The following is an 8,376-nucleotide window of genomic DNA, read 5'->3' as shown; positions in this document are numbered from 1 at the left end:
TGCAATATCTGGCCTAGTCCAATTAGATATATAAAGGAGTGAACCTATAACTGATCTGTAAAATGTGTTGTCTTTAAACTCAGGGGAAGATTCATCAGTGTTTCTAAGAAAATCAGTTTGCATAGGGGTGTCACAGGTTTTGGCATTATTTAAGTTACATTTGTTTAGGAGTTCGATGATTTTATCTTTCTGTGTAAGTTTGAATCCCCTTTTAGTTTTGTTAATTTGCACACCAAGGTATTTATTCACTTTACCCAGAGATTTCAGTGAGAAGTGTTCATTTAACTTATTTACAAAGATTTCCCTGCTCTCTTTATGCTTTCCAATGTATAAAATATCGTCCACGTAAATTAATACAAATTCAATATGATCATTACTCTTTTTTACAAAGAAACAATTATCAGCAGTGGTGGCGTTGAAATCCATGGTCTTAAGTACTTTTACCAAGCAATCGTACCATCTTTTGCCGGATTGCTTTAATCCGTACTGACTCTTATTTAATAACCAAATTTCGTTCTTATTAGTGTATTGACTGTGTGGTGCTCTTACATATATTTCCTTATCTAATTTTGCATGTAAGTATGCGGTCTGTATGTCATATTGGAATACGTCCAGATTGAGTGCAGATGCTACTACAAGGGCTGTTTTGACACTCTCTGTTCTCACTGTGGGTGAATATGTATCAGTATAGTCTTCTGGATATTTTTGTGCATAGCCTTGTGCAACTAGTCTAGCCTTGTATAAGGTATTGCCTCCTTCTAAGTTCTTAATTTTATAAATCCACCTGGTACCTATAATTGTTTTATCCTTAGGTGCGATCGCAGGTGTGAATACATTTAATCCTTGTAAACTTTCCATCTCTTTTTCCATAGCTAGTTCCCATTTTTCTCTTTCTTCATGTGGAAGTTTCAATACTTCTTCATATGTATTAGGTGTTATTTGTTCTCCATTCATATGCATTATGTAATCTTTGTATTTATTTGGTATTTGGTTTCTATTGTTTCTAATAGTTCTTTCAGGCTTGCTATGGTTATCATGCAAATATCTAGCTTCCTTTTTTGTTAATGTGTCTGTCTTTATTTTATGCTGACTATTAGTCCAAGTTTTGGTTTTGTTCTTACTTTTGTTAATATTTTGATTTTCTGTTGCTCCTTCCTCGCAAGATATCGTATCTTTACATTTATTAGGAAATATTTCATTAAGGTGCAATTTTGACCAATTGGCCTGTTCATGGAACACAGCTGTTCTGGATACTATAAATTTGTTATTACTATCAATAAATCTGTACCCTTTGGTTCCAGTTTCGTATCCCATGAATCTTAATCTCCTGGATACGTTTTCTCCCTTTCTCCTCAATTGTTTAGGTATGTGTACGTCTGCAGTGACTCCAAATATGTGCATGTGTGATAATTTGGGTTTTCTATTGTACATCACCTCATATGGTGTCTTATTCACAATACTGGACCAGGTTCTATTTTGAGTGTAATTCGAATAATGTAATGCCTCTGACCAAAATTGTTTGCCTAAACCAGCATCCTCTAATGTGCACCTAATCATGGTTTGTAGTGTGGAATTTTTCCTCTCTGCAACTCCATTTTGAAATGCAGAAAAAGGATTGGACGTGAAATGTAACATTCCTCTATCCTTTAACCATTGGGAGAATTCTTTAGACATGAACTCACATCCCCTATCTGTCATAATTTGCTTTATTCTGATATTATGTTGTGTTTCTATACGTTTGTAGAATTCCTTAAATTTCTGAAATGTTTCATCCTTGTGCTTTAATGTGTAAACAAAACCATATCGGCTGTAGTCATCCACTATTGTTAGGAAGTAACGTTTTCTATAGGTAATTGAGGGACTTAATGGACCAACTAAGTCCATATGTACCAAATCAAAAATATTGTTAGTTGATCTGTTAGATTTTTTTGGTCTGGGACTGGTTTTTAGTTTGGTGGATTTACATACTGAGCATTCCAAATAATTTTCACAATTTTTTATTTTGACACCTTCTGCGTGTTCAGTCATTTTTTGTACTACAGGAAAGCTTGCATGTCCTAACTTCCTGTGTAAGATGTGAGCACACTCATCATGAATTGGTTTACCTATTTTTGGTTTCTTTTCCTTGTATGTATTTTTGTGATCATGAGTTATTCTACACTCATCATTGTCACTGTTACTGACATTTTCATCATCTGCTTCAATATAATCTTCCATATTTGAATCAATGTTATGTAAACATCTTTCTTTAGTTATCAGATAGGGTAGACCTCCTTTTATCATTACAGTACCTACATTTGTTTTGTTCTTTTCTATAGTTGCTTTCCCTTTTGAGAAAACTATATTGATATCAGATTCTCTGCTTAATTTTATGGCACTTAGTATGTTGTGAGGTATTTCTGGGATTAATAATACCCCCTCTATTTTCCCTAGACCAGGCAAGGTCACATTTCCTTTGCCTAGTACTTGAACCTTTTCTTGATTAGCTACCTTTATCACAAACTTATCTTCTATAAATGAAGATAATATACTTTTGTTGTTGGTGGTGTGATTTGTTGCACCAGAATCAATAAGCCAATTGTTATTCTCATCCTGCTGTGTTCTGGTGCTGTCTTGTTTATTTAGCCCATTCAGTGACCCAGATTTCCTCTCTTTTGAATTTTCTCTACCCCCTCTACCTTCTTTGTAATTTGGTGGACTTCTATATTTGTGTCTATCTGTGGAAGATTGTCTGTAATTATATTTGCTCCTATATTCTGGCCTATGTCTCTCTCTTGAGACTTTGGGACAGTCTCTTCTACTATGTTCCCTGGATCCACAATTGTAGCATCTAAAGGCCTCATTATGTTTATCTTGAAAGACTACTTTCCTAAAAGGTTTGTGGTCTGTTTGGTTACTGGATCGATTTTTTCTTGAATTGTCTTCTGCTATCAATTTGTTAGATAGACTTTCTATGGATAAATATCCCAAATTAATGGTATCTAAGTGTGACATAAAGCTATCCCATGATGGATCAAGTGAATTGATAATAACACTTTTCATTGTTTGATCTGAAATCACTTCCCCCCTCAATTGTAGCTCAGCTCTTATTTTGTTTAGATTTATCAAATGCTCACTTATAGAAACCCCTGGTTTTACTCTAGAGGAAAAGAAATCCTTAGACATTCTTGTGGTTGTAGCTACGCTATCGCTGTGAAATAGATTAAACATGCATTGAATTATTTCTGATACAGTTAGGTTTGGTTTGATGCTATGATACATTGCAGGAGACACGCTAGATATTATTATGAAAAATGCTCTATGATGTAAACAATCTATTTTTAAAGTCCAAGGTCTTCTTGGAGGGCTAGTTATAAAGAATAGTAAATTTTCTTTCATGAAAATAACCTGTAACTGTTGATACCACTCTTGTAAATTAATGCCATCAATTCTAAGTTTTGGGAAGTCACTGGGTAAGTTACCTACATTATTCTGTCCATTACTTACAACCTGGGGCAGTCCGTGATCTCTCAAGTGCAGGAAATTACAGAACGGCATTGGGATGCTTGCAATGAGTCTGCGCGGTTCTCTGGCCAGTTCAAGTCCTTCTGGGTCGTCTACGTAGTTTCGCACATGCGCGTTGCTCATTTCTTCTTTGGTGGCGTCGTGGAAGGTTCTCTCCCTTTCAGCTCTCTCGATCCGCTCCTCCTCAGATGAGTCGGTCTCTGGCTCGGTTTTTGGGGTTCTGGTGGTGGCGACGGTTCTTTTCTTCCTTTTGTGTGCGTTGGTATTCGATCTTGTCTGTGGTGTAGGGCGAAATCGGCATGGCTCTCTGGGCTCGGGCGTCGTCGCTTTCGAAGTCAGGATGGGAGCGTGCAGGTCTTGAGTCGCCGGTTTGATTTCTTGCTTCTTCGTAGATGTCTTGGTAATTTTCAGTCTTGGCCCAAAAGCAGCAAAAAGTGTTTTCATTGCTGATTTTACTTGAGATTTTGTTAAATCGTCTTCACTTTCTGATTTTGGATCATCTGAAGAGTTTGAGGCTTCTTTCTCACTTTCTTCGTCTGATAGTGTTTTTCGCGCCAGAAATTTTGAACTGAGCGTTTTGATTGGCTCTGCTCCATTCTCTTTTGAAGTTCGTTGAAACCAAGATGGCTGCCATTCAAAATTTCGCGCGGGATCACATCTTTTCTTTTTAACAACTATTTTCTCAGTAGTCATCTCACTTACGGTTTTTCGATCTTTGGGTTTTTCTTTAATGACGTTTTTCTCTCTCGCTGCTCCGCTGTTCTTCAGCATCTCCTGGAGGTCCGCGATGAGACTTTCATCATTCTTTTGGCTTTTTAGTATCTTTAATATCTCTGACCTGAGTTCGTTATTTTCTATTTCGATTTCTTTCTGGTCATTATTTTCACTCATTAGTTCTTCTTCTTCAGTGGTGTATTCTTCGGATTCTCTCGAAATTGCATTGGTGGATTCGTTGATCATCTCTTGATCAGTTTCTATTTCTTTGCTGTAGGCCCTGGTGTTGGGCCTATCTTTCTTGGACATTTTTAATTACTTATTGAGTCAATTAACCATCCTCTGCTACCAGATTGTTGCAATATTTTCAGGATCAGACTCAATAAAGATAATAGGAGTTAGAGCTTTAAATATATTTCTTTTTAATTATGATAGGCATTCTATATTCACTGAATATTCAAGGTAGAAGCGACGAGAATGGTGAGGGTGGCTCCTTATATATACAAGGGGTGGAGCTAGGAATGGGAGTGGTAAGTTATGAATACATTAAAGTCCAAAGAATAAGTTAACCTCTGATGTTCCATATATACATTATTTACACATTGGAGAATAAGGCATTTACATCTGACAGGGTAATTGTAAATGCAGACTCCAAGGAGGGGTTGTCTCCAGATTTCAGCCAGGTTTTTTCCATATTTGTCATCCAGGGAATATTTTGCTCTGAAATGTTATTTTGAATCATTTACAGCAATAGATTCTATCTGCCACTGGACTACAGAAGATCCCTGAAAGCTGCTTAAACATGGACACAGTAAACCTGGTTAGATTTGGGGGGGGGGGTTAGTGCTTTGCCCTTGCTTGAAGCAGATCTTCTGAAGGGTCTTGACAGACCAGCTGAAACCTAAGCCCCTTAAATCCACTGCAAGGTCTCAGCTAGAAGGCGGAGGAGCCTTGGGGGACAAACCGAAATCCCTGCTCCAGGACCACGTGCCCGGCTGAAGCCCCTGAAGACTCTGCTCTCGGCTCTGCTGCAATTCGTGGCATATGCCAGGTGAGGGACCATCTGTTCCAAAGGGGCAAGAGGACGGAGGAATCCAAGGCAGGTCTCCAGGGGAAGCCAGAGAAGAAAGTCTGAATGTCCCACATCCCAGGACTGTGGGAGGCCCCATACCACAAAAAGGCATCCTTGGCAGTCAAGCAGTTAGCCAGGGTTAAAGTTACCCACGAATGGCAGATCTTGTGCCTCAATGGCTGGGGCTTTATATGGCCTGCTTAAGCCAAGCCATGGCCAGGGGGAATAGATTGATGTGAAGCAACTTTATTTCTTACAGAAAAGGGCTTTGGACAAGCCAGTTACAAGGGGGGGGTTATCCAGCTTCTCTGGCACCCTAGCCTAAGTGGACCACCCATGATTTCCCAGAGCCCCTCCCTTGGTCACCCAGAAATGGCTTCTTTTAAAGAGGTCTTTTACCCATGAAAAAAATAGCTCTTAAACGTCTTTTTCTTCTTCTTCCTAGCATATTCCCGCAGGTGCAGAGTCTGCTTTTTGGATCATTCAACGTGTTAAGAGTTTGCAGCAATCCAACCAGCACACAAGTAAAGAATTCAGCAGGATTCATGTATAAAAGCAACTTCTTTATATAAAGTAATATTAAGCACGATGCATGTATACAATACCCATGTAGTAGAAGCCAGAACCAGAACTCAGAATCCAGAAGCACAGAATCAATATAATCACAGAAGCACTCATACAGATCAGTGAACCAAAGTCACGCCCAGGCTCTGAGCTGTCTGGGTCAGCTCCCCATTGGCTGACCTGTTACCATGTCTATTCCAATTCATGAACCCATATACACTGACAGAATGCCACTTGGCACAGTCAGCTGCATCTTCAGGGCACAGGCCCGCAGCTTGCATATCTTTCTTGATGGTGTCTTGCCATCTCTGTTTTGGATGTCCGCGAGGTCATCGGCCATTGACTTCTAGTTGGAAGGTGCTGCTCTCTGGATGTGTCCATACCAGCAGAGTTGGCTTTCTCTTATCTTCTCTGTAATTGGGGCCATACCAAAGTGTTGGCAAATGGTGTCATTTGTGATGTGTTCAAGAAGGAAGATGCCCATGTCCCAATGCCAGGAAATATTGGCTCAAAATTAAGGAATGGCTGGAAGAAATCACGGAACGTAAGATAGAATTGAAACCAGAATTATGTCTATTAGGAATACTAGCTCCAAAAATGGGTAAGAATTATCAATACATAATATTACGCATACTAACCGCTGCTAGGATCGTTTTCGCACAAAACTGGAAACAAATAAATACCCCCTCAGATGAAATGGTAATTAGAAAGATACTTGAGCGTGCTGAAATGGATAGGATGACCATGGAGTTAAAAGAAAAAGAAGAATCGGACTATTATAAAACTTGGAGTAGACTGTACAAGTGGCTAGAGAATAGAAGCCAAAACAAGAAATAAAAGTTCTAAAACCATTGACTATAATATAAAGATAAATGTATATATCCATAATCAGAACGGTTATAATCAGTATTATATTATTATAATATATTTATTATACTATTACTAGAATTGTTAAAATCTATGAGAAGGCAAATATTGAATAGTGGATTACAAAAGCAGAATACGCATGCTGATATGGAAAGCTGTAAAATTGTGTTGTCTGTTTTTTCTATTTGTTTGTATTTGCCTTATTTTTTTCTTTTCCTTTTTTTTATTACTTGTGGTTTTTAAAGTTGGAAAATGTTCAATAAAAACTATTTAAATAAAAAAAAAGGGGGAAGATGCCCAATATCCAATGGAGCATTCACATTTCCATGGCATGCAGAGAGCTTTCCGTCCGTTGTTGTTGCTGCCCAGCATTCAGGGTGCAACAGGGTGGATGGTTGTCTTGTGATTTTTTTTTTCTTTTTGGAACCACAGTTTAAGAGCTATAAAAAAATAGTTCTTAAACTGTGGTTGCCAAAAAGGAAAAAAAAAAGTCCCCACTTCAAAGGAGAACATTTTAACCGGCAGCATTTTGGAAAAAGCGGAGCTGAAACATCAAAGAGGATTTCCTGGTCTGTCTCCATGGCAACCTTCTCCCCCAAGGAGACCAAGAGAGATGGGTGGATGGTGAGCTAATTCCTCCCCCTCCATCCATGCCAGAATTGCTGAGAACTTGAGCCTCTCTGGGAAGGTTCTGGGCAAAGGACAAGATGCCAGTTGCAGCTCTGCCTGCGAGGTAGGCCAGCCTGGCCCTCCTGGAGCCCAGCTTGCCTTGTTATGCTCTCTCCCGGGGAGGAAAGAGCCACCCAGGGAAGATCTCCCTGCTTGGCCAATGCGAAGCCAAAAGACGCGGGAGAAGCGATGGTGTGGAGATTCCCGTGGGGGTGAGGGGGGTTGGAAAGACCCTTTTTTTAGTATTCCAATATTTGGGTTTCCACAACATGCCGAAGTACAAGAAATAACAAGACTCAGTCTGGTCCTGAATTGGTCAGACAAAGTCATGGTCTTCAGAAACCTCCAAAGAAGCAAAACTCCTGACGAGAAAGAGCCCCCCCTCCCTAAAACGTGACTCCCCCTGGCCTGGCTGCTCTATGGCTGGAGCTTTGGAGAGCATCCTGGCTCCTGAAGTGGCAGCTCCTCTGGCAGAGCCCAGAAGGCCTAGCAAGCAGCAGCTGGTGAATGCCAGGGCTGGACTTCAGCCCCCTTGGATGGTGTCCCTTCTTCCAGCCACGGTAGAGGGCCTGCTGAGCCCAGACAGGGCAGGCAGTCCAAGCAGCTGGGTCTATGGCCAGCTGGCCGGCAGGGGCAGTGGGACCCAATATAGAGATCATTAAACCAACCCCAGAGCAGATTCCACCTGCAGGCGAGGGATCCAGAGCTTGTCCTCCCTTAAAGGAGGGGCAAACTGCAGAGGGCCTTGGGCCTTTGGCTGACTGATATCACAAGCTTCCAGTCCTCATGAGTTTCAATACAATCAGGGGCCCCATTAACTCTCTAGCTCAAACCCCAGGTGGAACCAGCGCTTTCAGGACTTTGCAGGAGAGGAGGTGGGGGGTGTACTCCTTTTCTCGCGGAGCCGAGCGACCCCTGCCACTGCCCTCTCCTGATGCCCGTTACATTTAGCCCGGCTCCCCTTCTGCGCGTGGGCAGAGCCGCAT

Source organism: Pantherophis guttatus, chromosome 6, assembly GCF_059756535.1.
Source record: "Pantherophis guttatus breed Tessera chromosome 6, ASM5975653v1, whole genome shotgun sequence".
In the NCBI taxonomy this organism is placed as follows: domain Eukaryota; kingdom Metazoa; phylum Chordata; class Lepidosauria; order Squamata; family Colubridae; genus Pantherophis; species Pantherophis guttatus.
This window is presented reverse-complemented; position numbering follows the sequence as displayed.